The sequence below is a fragment of the Lasioglossum baleicum genome, chromosome 7 (assembly GCF_051020765.1).
Source record: "Lasioglossum baleicum chromosome 7, iyLasBale1, whole genome shotgun sequence".
NCBI lineage: Eukaryota > Metazoa > Arthropoda > Insecta > Hymenoptera > Halictidae > Lasioglossum > Lasioglossum baleicum.
In genome coordinates, this window is record NC_134935.1 from 14,707,155 (window position 1) to 14,732,254 (window position 25,100).

Here is a 25,100-nt window from a genome sequence, read left to right on the forward strand (position 1 = left end):
CGCCATATGAACCCCCGAGATTAATGCGTTTCCTTCGATTCCATTGGAAAGCGGCAGACTCTATCCATCACTCGCCCGAGACACAGCAATCCTTTCCTCGGTGAATGGCTGGCGCGTTTCCATGACACAATGGCCCATCCGCGCCGAATTGTCATGCCAGAGGCGTCCTCACGATCGATGGCCGATCGGAGAAAGGATCGAGGACGTTAAACTTCCGACGTGACGGAAGCGACATCTCAACTGTTTCATGATCCGTGAGAAGAAGGGACAACCGGCTTTCAGAATGGAGGAGTAATTATCAGGATACGAGAAGATTGCATGATCGTTGGTCCCACAGTCTCGTTTCGATGAGTTAGAAGGACATCATTAGGTTTAGAGCAGTGTCCCATAGCACTGACCATTAGTAGCGCCCACGAAGAGGAAGGAAGTGCTTCGCATGGTGGTTTTAGTAATTGCACAATGATCATGTTAATTTTCAATTCCGACTTTCAGTCCCGAAGGACTGCAAGGTTTCCAAGCAGGATGATGAGAGGGTAGCTCCGGGATTCGCGATTCTCAGCCAGTTCTCTTGCAGCAAAGAAGCCGGGTGCGAATAACCAGCCGCCTCCAATTATAGCTTTCTCCAGCCAATCCCCGCCGTTCAGCAACCCCCGTCGCTCCTCTATAAATACGTGACCCAGTTCTCCTAGGGAAAAGGAACCAGAAACATATACTAGCGGCCGTACACCAAAATTATCGCATGACGTTATCCTTCCTCGACGCCACGTTCTGCGTTTCAGAATGAGCGCCGGGCTCCTGCAAATCTCGCGAAGGTCGTTTCTGCATAATCCTCGACTCTGACAGCTTCCCGGAGCTGATGCTACCTGGAACGACGTGTGTTTGCGCAGGGGATTCCATTCGGGAGAATATGAAACGCGAGGATACTGCCTGACGTTTCTATCTGGCGGAGCTCGCCGATTGCGTTCGTTGGACATCACTTCCTGATTAGCTTTGCCGTTACTGGACATAAACGAAGCAGTCAATGTTCAGTTGGTCTTCAGTGTGGCAAAATTTCTTTGGAATTCTAACCTGCTATAATACGGATAGCTTGATGTTGACTTGTGTGGACGTAGCTTAACAGGCTTGTTTTAGCTAGACGAAATTTTTGATGTTGTCATCTGAGTATAATGTAGCAGCGCTTGAATGACCGTCTGTTGGCAGAAGAAACACAGCGATGATGTCGCATGCCAAGGTACATATTCACGGTGTATTGCCTATTACGCGAACTCCAGTAAGCAATTTAGCTGTAAAATTAATGTTACGCGTTTGGCAAAGACACTGTCTCTGGGCACGTTAACGATAGTTCGCGAAGTTTGCAGATGTGGATTCTGGGTTGAAGGATGGACTCTGTTTATTAGGAGGACCAGCCAAAATCGATGATGACATATTAGAGACAATATTGACGCAAGTCTTGTGTCCCAGATTACTAAAAGAAATATTTCTACAGCCGAAAAATCATGATGTACATATGTATCTGGCTGGTGGTGAAACTAAAATTATTTAGCACTGATTACAATCATTAAAACAAAAGCCAAAAAAACTGCAGAGGTGTAAAAAGACATTTTAGAAGTGCCAAAAACATTGTAGAGGTTTAAAAAAATTGCTGACGTATAAGATTGAAAGAAGGGGTTGTAGATCGAATATACATTTATTTAGGGTAGCCCCATAAACCCTGTCATCCCTCACCCAACTAAACAGCAGCCCCCAGATCCCTTGAATCGAGTCTCCAAGGATCTAGAACCCCATAGAACGGCGATCGCGCGTCTCAAATCGATTTCACCGTTGGCCGAGTACACTCTACAGGTCTGCCTCGTTAATTGCGCGCAGATTGCTTCCGTGTAAGTTCCCGTTCGCGCTCGGTGAAAAGGAAAACGAGCAGGAAACGTCGAACGAGCATCGACTCGAAGACAGAGTGGTCGAAAGGAGATACGGAGAGCGAGTAAGAGAGAGAGAGAGAGAAAAAGAGAGTGAGTGACGAGCAGGTGGGAGGGGAGAGGAAGAGGATTGCAATTAGTCGTTCCACGGGAAACGCTCGCGGTAATGAGGCGCGACCGGCTCTCGCACTTCCGGGACGTCGACGCGTGGTGCGAGAAAAAGAGAGAAGAAGAGTGAGAGAGAGACGGAGAGGGATCTCTTTCTCCTCGTTTTGTTTCATTATGCACGACTTCCTCGGTTTCTCGAGGAACAGTGGGGGACGCGATTGTTTCGTCGCCCCGGGCCATTGTCGGGGAATCTGCTTTTTGTCGTTCTCCCGACTGGCTGCACACACTCGGACGCATCGCGGAACACTGTGCATCGCTTCGCTCTGATAGTTCGACAATGAATGCATCTCGAAACGCGCGCCGGAAGTGTCCCGCATCGGCCATGTTTTTTAATCGTTTTGAAAGCTGTGAGAATCAAAATTGATCTGAGTGCCTAGTTCAGTTCACAGAGCAATTTTCTTTTACCGTTTTCAATCTACTTTTCCGAGATCAACGTTAATCTTCTTCTTGGTCTCAGTATAAATGATGTCGATGGATTTCTGAGAAACTAGAATTTTCTAAAAATTTCAACCAAGTTCCAAATTTTGGAAATTTTTAGTGGCACCTCATAGTGTCCAGTGTAAAAGGTCAATGACAGTAACAAGTGCCTTCTGTTATATTTTTGCGGGGCTGGTCAAAGCAAAGCTCATTAGCCCGCACGTCGACCGGCTAATTAAGTCATTCTTAACATCCGTGTCCGGGCCGAGTGGTTCTAATGCATGGTGGCGATGATATCCGGTCGTGTCTGGCGCTTCTGCAGCCATGAATGAGCGCCCAACGACCGTCGGATTGATATATTCCCTGCAATCAACATGCCCGTGACGTTTCCGGTCTGTAGCATCGCTATCCTACACCAACCAAACTGTCCTAAACCAACACACCGACGGAATATTCGATCCTCAAATTTTCGAACACTCGGGAAGACTCGTAACGTAGAAAATGCATCGAGCTCCAAATTCGGCGACACCCAGCAAAAATTCCCGAAGCGTCGGATGACGCAATCGGCCGGCGTCGCTGCAAACTGGCGCCACGGATTTGCATTTCGCAATGGCCAGTAAAATCGTACAGCCGTGCGTCAGCGAAGGATATCACGAGCGTATCGTCGAATCGAGTCCGCGAAACACAAGCTCGGCGAAAACACGGCAATTCGCACGACGAAATCCGAACGAAAACGCCGACGCGAATGTCGCGATATCGGCGCGACAGTTTTACGCCGCTAAAAAAAATACTGCGTTCGTGCTATCGCGACGGTTTGTAAATATTTTCGATTTCAATACGCTGCAGGGTGAGTCGCTGATGGTGACGCTTGTGGGAGGGGAGCGCAGCCTTTGCAGCAGATTAAATCTAAAAAGCTATCAGAATGAAGAGTATACATTCCTTTCAGCAAAAAAAAATTATGTAAACATGGAATATTCTCTGTATTTTTACAAGTAATCCCAGTTAAGATTATACCAGCAATGTGTAGAATTATTATATTGTAAAAATTAAGATCGTCTGTCGATCGAGTGCGACATCAGAATCGACTATGTCCCGTCTAGCCCAATCATGTTATCTTAGAATTGTTGTAATTTTGAACCGGGTCGATATTTTTACTTTTAAAAAATCCTGCATAAACTTGTCTTCGGTACCAATAACTCCGTAAAATTTCAAATTCGTAGGTCCACTAGTTCCGCTTTGAAAAAATGTCGAAAACCGAGTGTTTGCTCCCCCAAGTTTAAAACTGTTAGCGGAACTCTTTTCGTAACATTTGGACAATAAACACATTTGTTGGAGTTATGTACGTGAATATACCAGCTTCTGGAGGGAACTGACAAAGGACCCGACGGGCAGTGAGTGTGCCGGTATGACGAGGAAGATCAGAAGCCGAGAGCGACGCGTTTACCCGGAAAATGAGTAAGACAGCAAGAGCTGTGCTCGACTATACGGTTAATTTTCCCGGCAGCGCCAGAGGCCCAGTTTCTCGCGGAGCGTGCAGAGAAAACGCGCGGAGAAATATATAGTCTCCATCCGCATTAACTATTTCTGGTGTACGCTGGAGGGAGCGGAGTCGGTTCTTGCGGCGTTCAACGGGCAATCGAACACTCGCAGCAATTTGTCTCCGCCACCATTCCGCTCGCAGGCCTCTTCACCGGTGAAAGAAACAAATTGCTCGATTCGATACTCTCCGATCCTCTTCGATACTCTTCGATACTCTTCGATCCTCTCCGATCCTCTTCGAATCGTCAATCGAACTAGGAAAGTTACGTCTTTTTTCTCTCCCTCGAGAGAAAGAGGACTACAATTATTTTCCGTTGGGGTGAAAATGTTCTGTCAGGGGTGGCTCCTAGAACACACTCTGTTCCTTTATTCCACGAGGAACGAAACTACGTAGGAGGAGACAGTGGCGCGTCGCATCGATCCGGAGGGAAACGACGCGCATAAAAATATTGGAATGAGTCACTGTAATAATTGAGTTTTAATATTTCAATTGCACTAACTGGAACAGTAAAAAAATTATAGGTGTCGTATACAGACACGAATGTTAGGCGATCATAGATTCATAGGACGTTTGAGACAGTAACAAATTTTGCAAATGTTCATAATAATTTAATCCCAAGATTAAACCCATTCCCAAGTCCATACCCATCGATCGCTCCACTAAAACAATATCTCACTCTCAGAAACACAGTCCCGCCTGCTTTTATCTCCGTGGGACGCGGGGGAGGGCAGATTTTATGGAAAGGTCGCGAGGCGATCGCGATAGCGACGTTGTCCTTTCGTCCCCTCGAGACCGAACCGGAAAAAAAGAAGACCACAGTAACCTACGAGCGGACATTATGGAACGGTTTTACGAGCGATCCGGGCCCGGTCGGTGTAAGAATGTCGAGGTTTGTTTACGACGCGCCTGGGTATCGAGCATTCCGTGAATAATCGCAGCCGTGAAAATACCGCGGACGTTTCGCGAGCTCGGAATATTCGCGCAATAAATCTGTCCACGGGAGCAATACTAGAAGAGGAGACTGCGGCTTCCGCTAGCTAGACAAGTGAAAGTGTACATGCTAGTTTCCTGGCAGTAGCAAAGAATATAGAATACCAAGAGGAAACTCCGCGGCGGACACCCCGGCGCTGCGCGTATCTCCGCGAGCACGTTTAGCAAGGATTCCGGTTGCCTTATCGCCGACGCGCATCCTTAACACCGTACATTCGCGAGTATCGTCGGACTTCCGCTGATGTCACCTCTCTTTCCTCCCTTTCCCTAGCGGTGCACTTCCGGCGAACGAATCCGCGCGATTCCCCAGATACAGGCACTGTGGACTCGGCTTCTGTGCTCGGACTTTAACATATTTACCGCCGGATGATCATCCCCCAAAATGATTTTTATTTTGCATAAAGATTCGGAGCGTAATGGAACAATAACCAATGCCTTAAAAACGTAGTTCTACTTAGCCCAATAATGTTATCTTAGGATTGTTGTAACGTCGAACCAAATCAATATTTTCACTTTAAAAAAATTCTGTATAAACTTGTCTCAGGTATCAAAAACTCCGTGAAATTTCAAATTCGTATGTCCACTAGTTCCGGCTCAAAAATTCCCCGCAGCGTCACTCAAGTTTAAAACTGCTAGCGAAACTTTTTTCGTAAAAATCGAGCTCAGTCTCAGACAAAATATTTAAGGGTTAAATTCCTATTTCGCAATACATACAATTTTACTCCAAAGTGCAACAATGCGAAGATTCAGCCTAGATAACACATTGCAGTTTCCGGAAGCGGCGCCAGTCCGCGATCCGCATTTTTCTGTTGGCGATCGAAGCGCCGGACGCGGACCCCTCGCGTTAATAATATCACGCTCGCAGCAATTATACAATCTCGTTAGCATTCTTCTGCGCGCGGAACATGAATCGCGATGAATGGGTCCCTTTGATACGCGAGCCACGCGCTTCTTGCGAGGGCCGGCGCTTCGCTAAAACGCGTGTAGCGACTGTGTTAAGTGCGCGCTTCGTGTCACCGGCCGCGAAGTATGTTTAATACTTCGCGTGCACTTCGCTCCCTCGAGCCGGTATTAATTCCGCGAGGAGAGACCGTTCAAACAGAAACAAGACGATCCGCGCTCGTGGCGTAACCGATCTTTAATCCCTCTGTGTTCGCATATTCTTGCTCATCGTTTATGAATCATACATATGTATCACAACGTACTACATATGCTTTTTACACGTCCCTACAGAAATACACGCGTGCTGTGAATAATTGGCCGGCGAATCATCGGGCTGATCGCACCGCGTCTCGCTATGAATCTGCTGCGATAATGATGAGAATAAGTATCCGGTGACAGAGTGTGTCATCGTTTGGTTTGTCGCTACTGCGTTTTATTGAATGTAATGGATCGTTACATGATATAACCAAACGATGTTGCGATAGAAATTTGCACGTTAGTCACGGGCTGGAGCGAAATAGAAAATTTTCTTTGTCATTATGTTTAGCCGAAAATAATATGTACGTTTAAATTCTCATAATATTTTTCCTGATACAAATAAATTTTCCTGAATTAATTTATAAATGCATGAAATCCGTAGTCTTATTATTGTATTTAAGAACAAATATTCAGAATGCTTCTACCATGTTTTAGAGGATCAAAAATGCGAGCATGATACGAATGATCAAAAAGTGACGATAGCGTGGATGTGAAAGTGACGATAGTATGGGGAGATGAAAGTTAGAATTGTTTGGAGGTCCACGTCGAACTCATGCGAGTTCTGTTGACGATAGCGTCCCATGGCGTGCTCGTTAAAGCACCTCCGATCGTGAGTAATTATCATGCACTCAGATTCTTCGACGTGCACACGTACATAGGTGTACGTTTATGCTCCTATAAATCTCTCGCGACTTTTATCGAGGCCCGAGCCGAGAAATCTGCGAGCGATCTTCTGCATAAGGAGGTCAGATATCTCTTGGCTGCGAGCTATTCCAATCAGGATCGTTTACGAACTCTGATACTGGTCTAAAAACTCTTCTGAAACACACGTGATACACTTCGCTCGAGAAAGTTCAAGACTTCAAGACCGAGTCTCCTGATCTGGGTCTTTGATTCTCCGAAGATTGAATGAAGAGGGCACCGATTAGGATGGAATCCAAGAAACACAATCTTTACCCCATAATTGTATCGATAGTGACAGTCCCACGAGAAGCTAATCATGTTCTTACAATTTTATCTAAATTGAAATATCTCCTAAACTATTCACTTTTCGACAAAAGTAGGTTCACACTTTTTTACAACTAATGTGGAGCTGCATCCATCGATGTATTAAAAAATAGATCGTTCGATTAGAAAAAACGAAGTTGACCAATAATACCAAGATATGCCCCACTCGATACCCTTCAAGTGTCCGCTGAAGCATTTTTCGCTACAACTAATAATAGCGCGACAATCAAGATGTCAAAATCGAGTGAGACACCCTGCACAGTTACGAGGAAGTAGACGACAATTTGTGAACAGATCTAAGCAGCCCGAGCAACTTGTTGAATCAAATTCGCGCACAGCGTCGCGGGGAAGTGTCGCAAGGGCACAAGGGAGCATAAAATCGCGTGGGCCGATAAGCGACCCGTGCGCCTCGTTATCGACGTTATCAATCATAAATGGGCGCCGTAGAGCGGAGCTAAAAAGGCGACACGCGTACGCGAATGCCGAGGGATCAATAACCTACAATCGAAGGGAGAACGAAGCGGATCGAATCAGATCTCGTATCCTATTCTATCGTATCGTATCAGCGACGCGTAGATCGTCGTGTCGTATAGCTGCGTGGCTCCATGTGGGCCGAGGAAATCGCGATTTACGGGCATAGTCAGTTCGATCTTTGCCAATGATGCAACGGCGCAGGCATCGGGCTCCGTAACGCGAGTGACTTATCGGCTATTATTACCCTCCTTGTCTTCGCTATGCATCACTGTCAACCGCTCGCCTTTCATACGCCATTCAGACTTTTCTTCCCCGTAAAAGAGTACTTAATTATCGTCCCCTATAAATACGCTAACGCGTAAAACGCTCGTCCCGATAATTTAATATAATGGGCTTTGTAAGCCAGCCGGTCCGCTAGGAATAGTCTCGACGGAGGAGAGCCTCGCGGCCGATAAGTACGCGAGGGACGCGTACAAATCTACGGACCACAGTGACTCCACATTGGAGCCTGAACTGTCCTCTTCTATCGAGCCTTATCGCGCTTCTTTAACCGAGAACGCTACGGGCATTTATCGAACCATTTCCGCTAATCGTTTTCGTCTTTTCTTCGCTGCTATCGTTCGGGGATACATACACTGCACTCGAGCTCGACCGTTGCTAATTCATTAAGCCTTCTGCAGCCAACCAAGTGAGTAGATAATTCAAAACTAATTATTCACATATCAACAAATTTTCGATTTTGCGGAATACGGCCACCTAACCTCGACTAACTTCTAAATTATGCTTTGTACAAAAAGATCATTCGGTGCACACGACAGTTATAGGACACTTGAAGGTCAACTTTGATTTTTTTAATGGAACCCTATATTTTTTGTGCACTGTTCCATGCAGTTTTTTATTCTCTGTAAAAAATTGTACTAGCCCGCGCACGTCAAGAAATGATGCAAGTCTAGCAGATATTTTAGTTTTAATGATTAGAGAATTTTAAAAAAAATGAATACTCTGCTTTTTATCTTTTATAATCACTGTATGTATGTACATACAAAGTGTAAACTCGTTTAGAAGACCATGGTCATTCCCATGTCGACTGCACCCTACTGCACTTTTTCTTCTTCTTCTTCTTCTTCATAAGCTGCGTCTATTTTCCATTGAGAAAGTCTGTTTCCCCACAGAGGCTTCTGTTCTCGGTTGGCAAGATGACACGAAGCAAAACGTCCTCGCGATTTCGTTGAGTGCATAGTCGTGTTAGGTTCATACGTGGCGATTGGGCTCGGTTACGGGATGCACGCGGCAGCGGCTGCATTCCTAGTGCCTTGGCAAGCCGCCCAAGTGCATACCTGGATCACAGCCGTTGATTTCGCTCGTTCTTACCCGTCCCCCCCTTTTCTCAAACGGCAATCTCCACGTTTATCTCTCTGCTGATACAACACGAGAAGTCGTTGCACCCTCGGCGCATCCCTCCCATTCCGCACTCGGAGGACGTGTGTGTCATAAATATTGTTCGATGATTATTGCTGTGCATTGCTCGGACATGATCAATAGAAACTCATCTTCACAAAAGGAAATTGGCTTTTCTCAAGCCCATCTATTGAAAAATATTGCATCTGATTATGCAGCTCTTCATATCAAGTTTCCATTCAAACTTGATAGACTGCGGATCTTTATGCAAAATAAAAAATGTTCGCACTGATTATTTGATTAAGCTGAAACCAATACGCTGACGTCTTTAAATCTTTTTAATATGTCCACTGCTTTAAATTGTGCTTATCCATTTTTGTCGTAAATGCATAAAATCCGCTGTCTATTGATTATATTAACACTTTATTCATTAGAAAATTTTTAATCGGATATTTGGTGGTTGTGCGAAACCAGAAAGCAACTTGAACATTGTAATTATTAAATTTTAAGTAATTGGCAGAGTAACTCGACACACAAATAGTCGGAACACGTTCACGTTGATAAGATCAACTACTCCAGGTTGACAGCGGCAGATAACAAGGAGTTTCAACTCTTTCGAACGATCTTCCGAAGCGATAACAAAATCTGCATCAATATTATGCTCCGCCGTATCGCGAACAGACTATTTATCTCGCCGAAATCTTTCCAGTTGGAACGGTGATGTCCGCGGAGAACACGCGTGAAAGAACTGGTTCTTTTCGTGGATTATTAGCATAATTGTTATCACCTTATCTTTATTATGCAACGCTTTTGCGTGTGCAGGGAGCACCACAGTTTGCGTACGGGGCAGGCTATTTTATAACTCGCGCCGAAAACGTAGCAATAATTTTTTTTTATTGAGCCACTGAAACCTATTATAGATTTATTTCAGCTTTAACAATTATCCATTAGGCTTACAGTTAGTGTACAATGGCATTCTTAAAAACTGGAAGATAAATTCGCAGGCTTTAACATTTGGTTCAGCAAAGAAAATGTCCGATTTTAATGGTAGAAAAAACTTAATTTTGCGCAGCTTATTTACTAATTTAATTCTTTGGGAATCATATAGACCGTAGCAATAATTAAATGCACACAGACATAAATAAAATCAGTTTGATGGTGAAAAAAGCTTTATCATAAAGTTTCCTTCTGCAATTTTTATCCTCGCGGTGAATAGAATACGAGAATAAAAATGATTGCATAATTAATAATCGACTGAAAAGAAGAATTTCGAGTTTGAAAGATCTCGCCCATAACTCCTGAAGGCCAGAGTTAATAAATCCTAAATATAAAAATTCGCAAACGACGCAGACCCTAAGCGAAATGCGATGTAAGAGGCACGAACGGCAAGGTGTGATATCGTGTTCCACAGTCGATTACAATCGCGAGATCTTATCGGGGTTATTTCGCAAAACAATTAACACAGTCTACGGTGAACAATCGCGGCTGGTATTCGACGGTGTTCGATCGTTTCTCGCGCGTCCACATGCATGCAGTTACAAGAACCGCATTGTACAGTGTGTGCAAGAACAGTGCAAAACCGCGGGTATGAGCAGTATACCTGTCTGCCTATGCAGTTTAACGCGTAGGCGAAACTCGCCCGTTGGTTTCTCCATTCACTCGGACGCCTTCGTGTCCATTCATGGTGTTTAGCATGTAGTATGTCGGCTGTTGTCACGCGGTACCGCTTCATAACCTGATAGATTAGAGGCCGAATTGGCTTCCAGTGTCTCCGTCTTGTCGCGGTTTACGCCGACAAAGGATCGATAGCCCCGATAACAGAATGGGACACAGTTAATTCGTCGATCGATAGCTCATCGAGTGCTTTCGACTTGGGATTCCATGGGGAAACTGGTTATACTGTATATCATAATTAGCGCGGCTGCTATTCATATTCATAGCGATTGGGCGATGTTGTTTTACAGTTGCTTACTTTCTCGAAAACCTTGTGTCATCCATTCATATTTTTAATATATTTAGTAGACAATTTTGGTAAAGGCTGAACATTCCAATGTGACCTTGGAATTTTAATAATTTTGTGCAATGTTACTCATTCTTACTGGACTTACAATTAGTGGACAATTTCTATAGATAAGACAAGTTTAGGGAAAGCTGGGTTTTTGTTCTGATCAGTCCCAACGTCTCCTTGGAATCTTAATAATTAGACTGCGGATCTTTATGCAAAATAAAAAATATCTGCATTGATTGCAAGACACAGGAGCCAAATATAAATTGCTTTCTTCTTTCAATTATCTTATTAAGGTGAAACTAATACAGTGGTGGCCTTCAATCTTCTTAATATGTCCACTGTTTTAAATTGTACGTACCCATTTTTGTCAAAAATGCATAAAATCCGCAGTCTGTTAATAATATTCTGCAATAATACAAATGCTCTTAAAGGAACATTTCGCACCTAGTACCAACCTCTGCTTTTTGAACAGGAGAGGATTGCAGCAAGAAAAATATTAAAGATCAATTTTGTATTTACTTGAACGACTTAATGCCACGCAAAAATTTCGAAAAAAATCAGGTACGTTTGAATCACCGAGACACACAATCTACAATTATTTTCAGCCTCCTCTTTCACTACAAGAGGGTACACACCAAACGAACACAGATGATCAATGTTTATTTATTTCCTCTTTTTATTTATCAGCAAAAACTCTCAAAAAATTCCGGCACATTTAAATTACCTTCACTAAATACTGTGACAAAATTCAGATTTCTCGTATGATCATTTATATTTTTAGGTCAGCCTTGACTGTATAGCCCGATGCCTCCGTAAACACTAATCCCGACTTCGCTCGCACAGGCTTCCCGGCATCCTAATCTCGCCGCGAAGATCGTAAACACTAGAGACACTCGACTTGACGCTCCATAAAATATTTTGCACCGGCAAGGTGATGGTGTATCTCGATCGTGTAAGAGCAAGCGTCAGATTTCTTCTGCAGCATCTGTGTCAGGGTCGAGACCTCGATCGTCACGCGACCTGCTCCCTCCGGTTTCAAGGTCCGGGGGCCGAGTATTTTCGGAAAGAGGTTTGCACTTTTTTTCTCGCTCCTCTGAAAATTAGCGTTTTCGTCGCGTCGATCCTTCGATCGAGAGAGATCCTCTCGGGCGTTGCAAGGCCGTCTGCCAGCGAGTCACGCGGTCGTATTCAAATCGGTTCGGGATTGCTTTACGCCTCGCGATACAAAGTTGTACTCTTCTGCATAGTTCCCCCTCTCTCTCTCTCTCTCACTCTTCCTCTTTGTCTCTCTTTCTTCTCTCTTGGATTCTCGTGCGCACGGAATCGTGTTGCTCCTTTCACAGGTCGGATATTATCTTGCGAGCCGAGTTACGACCTCGGCAAATTTTCGTTTGCACCTGTTCAGAGATTCTGCAAGACAGTGATCTCGACGAGAATGCTTTGGTATACTTTGCAGTTGGATAGAGTGAGCTTCAGGAACTTTATGTTTCTATAGTGCACATTTTCGAAACATAAGAGAATATGTGTAGCAACAAACATTTATGACATCACTACTTATTTTATACATTTGTGACGAAGTGAAATAAAACATGAAACAAAGTCCGGAGACGACAGATTAAAACTTGTCTCTCACTCTGCCCTTCCTCGCTACGGCCCGGTCACGTGATGCTTTTCGTTCTCTTGGACCCGGTGCTGAGTTATATAAAATGATTTAGGAATTCATTTGATGTATTGTGTGTTTCGTTTGCGCAGCAGCTGTCACGAAGTCACAGTTCCCTACAGTTGCATCGTTGAATCGTTATCTGCAGCAACCGGGATCATTTTGCGATGATCTTCGGGTCCATTCAATACCGATTCAATTCCGCTGGTAAAGATTATTAACGGTTATATTAATCGGTTATCTGTCGGTGAATTGATTCCGCTGTTGGATCAGACTGTTACGCAACGGTCCCCTTTTCAGGATGACTTTATGATATTAATCTTATATGCGGTGATCCGTTATCCGGTGGCGACGCGCCGTGCCTGCACACGATCTGTGTCGGGGAACTTAGTATTTTTATTATTTTGATGCGTCTCTTACCAATTGTCGATTGATCTTACTAGATCAGAAATAATCGTGATTTTTGAAGGTCTAAATTACGGCGATTATCTAAGGCGAATTGTTGTTTCAGTATGCTTGATCTAGTATGAAGAATGACTTAATGAAGAATGATTTAAAATGAGAAAAGATTTAATGAAGAACAATGAACACATCCTTTTATTCCAGTTAATGAAGTAACGAAGCAATCTTGTCTACGTTCTCTTATGGAACGATTTATCATTCACTAAAAAGAGCCGATTAATTAATGAACGGACTGTTTGATATTATTAAACGAAGGCTTACGATGACCAGTACTTCTATCGATAAACGTCAATTCTTTATCATCTTGAATGTTCTCCTCATATCTCGGAAGTATTTCATTTTTCCTCTTTTATTTCTTTGTAATACAGCTTACGTAAGGAGATTATAACACATAAACAACTGTGCAACTTCAAGTGTGATAAACTTCTACAGAGTATAGGATCGAGGGGCAGGACGAAACGCGATGCAACGGCGTCGGTGATCGGTGCATCATTTGACTCACGCGCCGCGGAAAAAAGAAGACACGAAAAGGTAGAACCCACTTGCGATTCGTGGAACGGAGTTGAAGGTCGAACACTCGCGCAATCTTTCCAGCTCGATCGCACCGAGGGTGTAGCAATCTTCTTTTTTCTCTTTGATCGAGAGGATGCACTTTTTAACCCTATCGCAGTTCGTACGAGCTGAGCGAGGAACAAGCTTGAAATATCGCAACAAGAAGGATAAATCATATACAAAAGAAATCTCGTGAAATTCGCATCCTGTCATGCACAACGAACATTTATTAATAAAATTTATTATTATTAAAAAATAGTGAAACGATTAAAAAATAATTTCTTCAACAGCTAAAAGAAAATATAAACGTAATTTTCAACAGTATTTTTTTATCACTTTTAGACACAAAATACAATAATTGTCTAATATAGTTTTACACTGTTTTCTTTTTCGAAAAACATCAAACAAGTTGATGACTGAAATGAGTCAGGTGCAGGAAAACGTATCGAAATGTTGCGAGCGCAAGTCCGACAGGGTTGCAGACATCCCTGACGTCACAGGCTATGTTTAAACCGTGGTTTGCGTGCGTGCCGGATCAGAAACGGATGCGGTGCGTGCACCAGGCCCGCGTGTTCCTGCCGGTCGACGCACAATGTGCCATTGTCTCTTCCTCTTTCGCGTCCGCCTGTGCCGCACCCCGCGCAAATGCTTTCATTTTTCTCGAGGGGACCACGAAGAGCTGTCTAAGCTGTCCCGGTCGCAGGTAGGCGTGCGTAAATACGTGCATGCATGCATGTGCAGCATCCTCGCTGGACGGGATCGCGGACGTTTGAGTCATCCGCCGGTTTTGCGCCTCTGCGCGGGAAACTCGACCGAAACGGGAGCTGAGAAGTTCATGGCGAACCTACCCGTCGTTTGTGACGAGATTATGGTAATACAGTACTGCCCCGGTAGGTGTAGAACATCATTTGTTTTCAAATTTTTGGTGGGATCAATAATTAGCAAAAAAATGGAGGCTGTAGTCTTTTGTGATTGTTTTAGGCAACTTTTGTGGATGACTGTACGAAAATTGTGGTTGAATAAATTTTTGGTAACACTATTCATGATTCCTCTATAATTGTAGAACCTTATCTGTTTATAATTTATGGTGGGAATCACCCAGGGACCAATAATTGGCAAGAAATGAGGGTCGTAGTCTTTTGTGATTGATTTAGGTAAATTTTGTGGATGGAATGGAGAAAATTGTGGTCAAACAAATGTTTGATTGTTGATGATACCTAGAAGGTTGAGGGTGAGAAAATTTGATTGATATAGTTTGCAATTTTTTTAATTCTCATATGCTCCTCTAATAAAAATTCGCCTGTTTAGGTCTCTTTATGTACTGTAAGGTACTGATTGAAAATATGAAATCGCGAATACGAAAGTTTGCAGAATTGTGCAAATCTGCCGACTAATATTTCACGTATGTACGGGTAGTTTATGGTGCACCGAATAAGACATAATCGTCGAAGCTAGCCACCAGCAGCCAACAAAACGATTTAGCAACCTTTCAGGGCCGACAAAGCGACCCATTCCTCAAATCGCCGACAAATCGGGGGCTGTCACAAACTCCTCATCTAAAGAGGCTTAATGGTCGCTGTAATTTGGATAATACAGGGCAGGGATAATGCGATTCTGCGGCAAAACCCATGACAAGCGACGGAGACATGCAACGAGTAGGGTGAAAGATGGAACCGCGTGCGTATGAATCATCGTTCTTCCTGCTATTAATGGGATTCGCCTGGTCCCTTCTAATATTATGACGATTTTCGCTTGTAAAAAATTATCGACTCTATCTGGACTAGATTAATGTGCTGTGTTTTGACTGTTTTCCTGTCAGTGAGTCGACAGTGCCAAGCCCAATTACCATTTTGCGCCAAAGGAACCGAAATATCGTCTCGCACGAGCGGGCAAAGTCGGGCTTGCCTGGTGTTGTAACTCTCTCTGCATCGATCACGATTTTGTCCGCTTGTGATCTATGAGCGATACTGAATGTGTAACGATACCGAGTGTACTGTGCCGCTCGCCGTTATCCGAACGTCTTGGAATTCGTGGAACCATTTAATCAATAATGCTATATTATCTTATTTTAAAATATGATATTTCATCAATAATGCTATAATTAACCCTTTAGTTCCCAGATTATTTAAATCTCTTTCAATTATTTTTGAATTGCTCAATGAATTCTTGTTTCACCAGGAACAGTTTCATGCAACATAACACCAATTGCATTAATAAAAGCTCTGATATTCACAAGAAAGGCCAACGAAAAAGATGGACACCGATCCATAATGTGGAATAGGTTCTTACATACAAATAATTCTAGAATTTTTCAACTGTTCTAAATGGGGAAACTATGTACATACAAATAATCGAATTTAACGACGTTATAGTAAGTTTCGGAATAAAGCAGCCACTTTGGACCGCAAAGGGTTAAAATCGAGGTCCTCCGGCTCGTTAGATATTGCGGAAGCGCTGCACCGTTTTTGGCGAGGTTCCCCGAGCACCCTGTATAAGGTCCGCGGAGCCCTAACGCGGAGCCTCCCTGAATAATTAGGCTTGCGGAGTCCGTGATACAGGGAAACGGAGGAAGAGAACGCGTGCCCTTTTATTACAAACGTTTCCATGCACGGTTCTGCTCTGGTCCCGAATAGGAGCGCACGATTCTCGTTAGCGGGGAACGTTGCGCAACGCGGGGCGCATAATTGACTGGCGAATCGTTTGAATGGGACCACTGTGTCTCTGCTACAGTCGTAGCTTTTCGAGGCTCCGATCTCTGGACTTTGGCAGCCTGCATCGACTCTGGACCTAGACGAGCCGGGGGGAGAAAAGAATGAAGTACACCAGAGTCAAATCAATCTGGAGTACACCACAGTCAAATCAACTGGAAATATTCGCATACGTGATCCCAGAAGAGTTACGCGTGTTCGCATGATCGACTTCGCTCATGAACGGGTCTTTGTCCGTGCTTCCTTCTTCGCCATCAATGATAAATACACTACGCTGATCGTAACTATTCGAACGACATAGGTTTACTCTTTAACCCAGTTGCTGTGTAGACTTAGTCACCTAAATGTGCCACCATAAACTTCCAGCGATATGGTTTTATGAGTCGGATGATTGTCACGTTGTAAATAAATTCCTGTCTTCCCAGCTTTAACAATGCTTTCGAAGTTCGTATTTGTTGAGAAAACAGGAAATCCTGTTTGTGCGAGTCCCAACTTGGGACTGCTCGAAATGAAAATCTCGTGGTAACCTAAATGCAGCAGCTACCATAAAGAAGTTAAACAATCGTTCAAGAAATTCTCAAAGAAGAATCAACACATTAAGTGGTTACTAGTGACGCAACTTTTTTTCAGTGCAAGTTCCTTACACCGCAACAATCCCAAAATCATCAAGTACAATGTATCAAGCAATTCGCCATAGGAAGTCCGTGGGCAGCGGCAAAATGATCTAGCCAGGCCAATGAAATAACCACCGACATCCCCCGGTAACCGGAGCAAACGCTTCATCACTAAATCCTCATCGTCGCGATTTCAGGTCGGCCGCAATTCGCGTGAATTAGAGCACTGTTCAGCAAACGAGAATACAGGTGTCTGGGACAATCGGGTCTCCGCAAATTTCCGAGAACATCGAACCAGGTTTTTGGACGTCGGCCACGTTGCAATCTTCCCTTCCAACTGTCTTTAAATTATCGCAATTGCGCAAACGCTCGAAAACATTGTTCAAAGCGCGCGGACATTCAGGGGAATTGACTCAAATTGAGGGGGGAAGTTACCCTCTTTCTGCCGGGACCGGATTAGTCACGTGACGAAATGCGTAACGGAAGCGTGGGGGAACAGCGTCGGAGAAGGGGAAGGTGGAGTAGGGAGACAATTCCGACTGGCGACTATGGTTGTGACGCGTTTGCGCAAACCTGCGCCAATCCGTGGGCGATAAACGGTGATTTAATGGAATCCTATGCTTAGGTTCGCCGGTCTTCGAGGATATGGGAGACGTGTATTATCAATCCACGTTGTAAACCGACTCTCGATCGCGCAATTATAACGGATATACGCTCCGACTCGCGCGCATTACGCCCGACATTCGACACCCGGTCAAACATATCAAACCCACGTAGCGGCATACCGTGGAGAACGTGTATTTGCACGGGTCTAGCCCTTGAGACTTCCCTTCGCGACCCTTTTCTTTGATGACCCACGGAAACGCCGAAATTCGACACTGGTCCTAATGGTTTGTCCCCGGAAATGTTGATTTTGGCGGGAAGGGGCTTGCTCGACCTCGCTTTTGACACTGGGTATAACAAAGGGTCAGATTTACCTTCCTAACTACTTCGGACTTTTTTTATTGTAATAATGATTCATTTTTACAAAAGTTGTGAGTATCTTTAGATTTATTAGAGCTATACATTTTTTTTTTTTGCATATTCATGTGTCCCACAAATTGTATTTCATTGAGAAGGGTGATTCGTTTGAAGCAACTTTTTCCTTTGCGAAAATGCTCCCGCGGCTTCGTTCAGGAGTTATTAACGAAAAACCGCAGACCGACAGCGGAGGGATTTCGGGGCGGGGACAAGTCCCGTTAGCGCGACATTGGCATTGGCCGAGCCAAGATTCTGATTGGTTCGTGTTTTTTCTTCATGACTTCTTAAAAAGGTCTTTGCAATGACGTGAGGAATCTTTCAAGTATAAAATGTTTGGGATATTACTATTTTCTTGACGATTCCGACCAATTGCAATTTTTTTTAAAATAAGAAAAAGAAGTGAGATCTTTCTGATACCTATACAAATTTGTATTTCATCTATACATGTTTCTTATGAATATATAAAATCTCTTTGCAGAAAGTTTTCTTATAAAATCGTTTTGTTCTGAGTTCTGATTTAAATGGATGACGCGTCATCGACAGGTTGCCTAATCAAGACATTCCCGACAGAATTTCCGACGTGGATCGGCCCCACGGGATGGACAACGGGCACGATCGTTCTCCTCGACAATTGGACGTGAAATCCGCGTCACGACTTCGTAAACAACTCGGAGAAAGCTCTCCTTATATAGGTCCGCGGGGAAGAGCGTTCTTCGAGCGGAAACGACGCGTCGCGACGAAAAGACACCGGCCTCTGCCCACGTCTGACATTTCACATCTTTCTGCTGGAACCAGACTGAAAACTGTGGATCCCAGCCGACGTCAGTGTATGATGGAGTCGTGACAACGACCTCATGTTCTCGAACCATACCAGATATTCGAAGGGAAGTGACGGATTACGAGCGGCTACGTAACTACTCGAAGAACAGCCGCGCCGGGGAGGCCGGTAATTATGGAATGGATAGAAAAAGCTCGTCGCTGCAGAAACACTGGCCACGACCAATTGCGAGCTTCAGTGAGAGCTATAGTTCGCCAGCATGAAGGCATTTATGCGTTTGTACGGACCCGGAATTTTTGCGGTTAACGTTCACCGTGGCCTGGATTTAATGTGGAACCATATTTCATGTGATTTTTATTTTATTCGGATCTCCATGAAATATTTGGCACTTGTTTAATTTTTAATACATTTTTATTTTACGTGGATCTCCATGTAAAATGAAATTCACGGTACATCTTGAAAAAAAATACTACTTCATTAGTTAAGTGATCAGAATGTGACAATTAGGGGTTACGAAGAATGTTATCGAACAATATTCTGAAAAGGCAGTGTGGGTATCTGATAACAGTACTTAGGTACTTCGGTCCACAGACAGTAATAGATTCCGTTGGATAACAGAAGCACATTTTTATGTTTAAAATCAGGATGATACAAGCTGAAGGCTAAAAAGCTCGTGATAGTGGACAGCCTGATACAGCGCTATCGCCAGTGTTTACTCAAGGTGCCATTTTTGTAATGAGATATTATAATATAGAAACTTTTGATATTGTTAATACGCAGTGAGTGATGTAATTAGTACAGGCACTTCAACAAATTGAGTACATCAATATTTTTACATGACAAACAACTTTCAAATGGTATAATCTTCAATGGTATATTTTGTTATGAACTATTAACGTCTGATAATGACAAAAATTGTTTACACATATTACCAATGTAACACAAGGAGACAAATTGCTAACTGAACATTAAGTCTGTAATACTGTACATCTACTAACAATTATAAAAAATGGAATAATATCACCGAGTGAAACCTTTTTTCAGTAGGAAATCTCAAAAATTTATTTCAGCAAATATACAGGGTGTCTCAGCTGAAGAAGGCCACCTAAATATCTCCTTTATTTTTAATGGCACAAAAAATATTTATGGCATAATTTAGTAATACAGAAGAACAATTTCTTTTGTCCGGTTATTTTTTCATAGTTTTTTCAAGGTCATCTTTATTTTTTTATCGGGAAAACTTTTCTTTATTCCATCTCATAGCGGCTGAGAAAAATACATTTAAATATGCTTAAGTCATTAACAAGATGGAATAAAAAAAATAAGTTTTCCCGATAAAAAATAACGGTGACCTTGAAGAAACTATGAAAAAATAACCGGACAAAAAAAATTGTTATTCTATATTCCTCCTTCGATACCATTTAAATTATGCCATAAATATTCTTTTTGTGCCATTAAAAATAAAGGAGATATTTAGGTGGCCTCCTTCAGCTGAGACACCGTGTATGTATATGTGAAAACTTTGCACCACAATCTGGACCATTCAACCAAATTACCCAGAACATTACACGAATATCGAAACCGACATAACTATCGAGAGCATTCGATATACATATATAGAAATGCTATAAACGTATGTATGCCGCAGAAAAAACGTTTCTAAACCAATTACCTCCGAGAGTGCTCGCAGCACGCCGCGTCTGAGCAACGAGCCGATAAAAATTCTAATAATCCTTGGACCCTACTTCGCATTTAACCGGTTCTGACTTTCTACATGAGTCCCTTGTTTACGGCTCCCGTGCCATACGCAGCTAGTTGATTACGATAGGCTCGACGCGGAAAGCTTGCGTACTCTAATAGCATTTGCTTAATCGGCATTGGCATAATGAATTCCATTGAACGACGAGCAACCGCCACCTGCTTCTTTCCATTGCGTTTCCATCTCATCCTGTTCGTTGACGTCATCCAAAGATTCTCTCTCGAATGTCAGTTTCTCTGGAATCTTAAAATGCTTCGTCGGTGGCGTCATGGTCGAAAGACCATGCTGTTTTGGCAATAATGTTCTAAAATAATGTTATAAATTGGGAAGAGAACGTTTATAAAACAGTTGAACATTCTTTTCGTGAATGAATCTACCATTGAAGCCTTCTTTCTACAGCGACACCTTAAAATTTGATCTACGATTTTTTTTATGAAAGTAAATTGAGGTCTACGTGGTGTAACTTGTCTACTGTGAAGTGGGTGGCACACTTCTTCTTCAAAATTCTATAAAACCACTTTGAAGAATGGTACATGAATTTTTAAGATGTAGTTGGAAAGAAGAAGCTTCAATCTCCAAATCCATGGTACATAGTTTCAGTCACGAAAAAAATTTGTCAACATTTTCACAGGCGTTTGAATGTACAGCAACTTTGGAACTAATAATAATTGCAAAATTGGCTTCATAAAATTGTTTTAAAAATCGTACATTTCAAGGGATCGTTGCAAAGGGGAAGCTTCATACTTGAAGATCATGGTAGATTCCGCCAGGGAAAAGAATTCTCAGACAGCACCGAAATTGTTTGTCTCAGGTTCCGTACAGAAAACGTGCAGAACGGTCCACTTTATCAAAGCGTCGGATCGAAAGTGGCAATTGACCCTGCCTCCTGCGAGCGACGCGTTGCGATTGGTCGTCGGAACCGATGGGGAAGATTAGCAGGGTCCCGGTCGCGAATAAATTGTCATTTAAAACCGTCCCGGGGAGCTTTCTTGCCTCGGTTATGGCAGAAGTGGCCATCTACGATAATCTCCGGGAGAAGCGATCGCTTCTGCGAGCACCGACCTTTTCGATACCCTAATAACCGATATATCGTATCTCTGTGGAGCAGACGTCCACCACTCGTCACTCTGATTGTGAGTACATGCGATCTACAATCTTCTCGTCTATGTATACTTTCGAGGCGCCGACGAAAGGAGGTTACGCGAAAGCTGGCGCTTTGCTGGACGTCACGTGAATTAGACGGGTGCCAGCGCGCCCACGCTTCCTTTCAGGGTTGCAGACACCTGATCGAAAGAAAATCAAGAAAATTGTAGGAACCTGTATGAAAAATAATAAACTTATCACGCTCGTCATCAGTGTCTATTCCCAAAACAGCCTAGTCGTAATATTTTATTAAACGCAACGTGTCTTCTTATGAAATGGGAACAAAAATATTGTTACAGACAAATGACTAGCTCTCCGAATATAATGCAATGCACTGCGGGTTTTATAAATTTTAGATAAATTGTGCTAAATAACATTTTTGCTGTACTTTTATAATATCAAAAGAAAAATATGGCATTCCATCCAAAAAACGGGAAGTGACCTTGAAATAACCTTGAAGAAATGAAGATGAACATTTTATTTTAGAATGCTCCCAAAACTTCATTCTATGAGGCATCATGAAATAATCGCCGTCCCCAATCATTCAAACAATTGGTGCCAGTCAAATTAGGCGCCGCTCCAATTTCTCAGCAGAATCAGGTCTCTCGTCGCGCAGATGGATCACTCTTTAATTCGAGGAACACTTGCCAAGACCGCGGAAACTCATGCATATTTCATGCTGGGCGACCGAGTGACATCATCAAGCATCAGAACTTATGTTGCCAAAGGAGTTTAGGTGGGGGGGTTATTTCTTGAAATGTTAAGCTCCTAGGAAGATCCAGCTAACAGGGGCGCGGTCTGTTTGATCTCGTCATCGTCTAAGTCACGCCCGTGGTTACCTATCGAGGAAATTTCCCAGCGGTTAGTATAGTGACCTTGAAATAGGTCTTCCAGTCGTATCTCTCCATTGTTCCATCGGATAATCGATGGTCGTCGGATAGGACTAAACGGGAAGAATAGAAGAGTACGGAGGGGAACAAGGCCGATTCAACGTCGCCATAAATTATCGGTGTGTTTTGTGGCCGGTCCAAGTAGGTATGAGTTCATTCCCGATTGCCACGGATTCGTTGAACCGACTCGCAGCCTTATAAGGCTCGTCCTTCGTGCCGTTAAACCACAATAATGAAGTCACTCAGTCAAGGTTTCGCTCGGTTTCCATCAGTGACGGGAATCGCCCCCGCTGCTCAACGTTCTCCGTCGTTTGATGGAATGAACGCTGGGTGCAACCAGCGTGAGATTACTTTTTCCTCGATTTCGGAACGAGGAATTGTTGCGCCATAAGGTCCGCATCAAAATTGGCAGACAGTTATAGAGTGTAGGCAGAGCATAGGTGTCGACAATTCGACCCCTGATCGAGCTCAGATGCCATATCATATGCTGAACTTGTTTTTTTCTGTACTTTCATAATATCAAAACAAAAATTTGGCATTCTATTTAAAAAATCCCGAAGTGACCTTGAAATAACCTTGAAGTACTGTCTGAAAGGCAGTCTCGAATGTATCAGAGTCTGTCTGAGAGAGTCCATTCACCCCACGATTTCATCGGCAGTTATTCAATGGCTCCGGAGCCAAAAGCAGCAATCGATGGAGATAAGTAAAAATATCCATGAAACCACTGCAGGGACCCATTCACCCGGGTCTTCTGACGATATTATTGAACCGGTTATCTTATCAAAAATAACAGAGGACCAGGGGCAACCGACGTCATCACTTACTCGGCTACTTATACCCTTCCAAGGCCGATAAACTTTGCTCGCCGAAGAGGAGCTCGTAGACTGTTAAAGTTTGACGACAGCCGACAAACACATTTTGTCATGAAAATCGGACGGTGAGGTTACGAGGATATTTGTGACGTAACCGGCCGCGAAATGTACGTTATGTCATTTTTGCGAACGGAGGTTGATGTGTCAGCAATTTATTCTTTTTACCTTTCGTCGCTTGCAAAATTTGTCCATTTAATTTCATACAATTTTGCTAGAATTTCGAATTTAACAACTTGCATTTTCAAGAAAAATTCGCATCATCCAATATGGTGGTTCAGAGACTTAAATTGAAATTGAAATTTCAATTCGTTAGATTGATGGCATAATCACATACGACGTCTTGGTTATGTCATGGTGTCTTCTGTTATTGTGTATGTGTAAGTACAGCGTGAAAAGATCGAAGAATAAATGTTCTGCGATGAAAGTGGGGGCTTGTCGGCCTCCATTTTCCGCGGATCATAATTCGCGAGATTTTCGTTTTCTCCGGGATTCCGAAAGACCGCAAACACCCGTGAATCAACAGCTGTCCGATGACTCAGTGCTGTCTCAACTTTTTTCTGCCCCCGGCGTATTGGAGCCTCGCCAACTGGCCATCGCGTTCTGGTCTCCCTCGGAAACCGTATCCCGATGGACGCGACGCGACGTACTATTGAACTTGCGAAACTCCTGTGTCGATTTACTGGCATGTAACACGGTCGCTCGACTACATTATTCACGGATATCGGGGTGAGTCGGAAGAGGAGACGCACCGGCACGGGAAAGACGCGACTCTGAATATTTTATCAGGGCCAATGTCGCCTCGAATCCTGCAGAATGTCGCGAATTCAGTGATCTTAGTTTGTCTGCGAACTGAAAACTCGATAGGACTGTCGCTGGTATCAAGAAATATCGCTGTATGCATCGTTCTGAGCCAGAAAAGTTTCTTCTGGTACATAGTGGCTCCAAAAAGTACTGTTTCGCACAACAATTATGCAAAATAAAAATTGCCCAAGTCAATCTTAGAAAATTTATATTTAATGATTGTAACAGGTTGAAAATAATGTAGCAGCATCATCGAATTTTTCAATTAATTTGAAATGTTACTTCGAATACCCCGTGTTATTTTATTTTATAATTATATCAGATAATTGCGAAATTTCTCTTCGAAATTTACAATTGAAGTGCAAGGTCGCAATATCTGACATGAATTTTTTGGGACTAAATATTTTAATCTGTTTAAAAATCAGTGTGGAGGATCACTCAACAGCTGCACTGGAGTCTGCATTTTTCTGGACACCGATGCGCCGTTCGAGAAACGGGGAGAGCGATCTGCAAGTTAAAAGAACACTCGTCCATCGGATAAGCAAAACGGCTGGTGCCGCGTTAGCCTCAATTATCCGTTTCGAGTGTGGTTCGTCTGAGCGTCGTCCTCGTTCTCGGGATAATTAGTCTGCGACGACGACGGCCGCGGTCGCATCCTTCGTTCTCGATTCGTTTAAAAGGACTTTTTCTCTCTCTCTCTCTCGCTCTCTCTCGCTCTCTCTCTT

At 43.3% G+C, this 25,100-nt stretch overlaps 1 protein-coding gene across 1 annotated transcript in view; it reads right to left on the reverse strand.

Annotated features, from left to right (window-relative positions):
* LOC143210912 (unc-112-related protein) overlaps nt 1–25,100 on the reverse strand; it is a 65,850-nt gene that overhangs the window by 29,841 nt on the left and 10,909 nt on the right. The window lies entirely within an intron of this gene.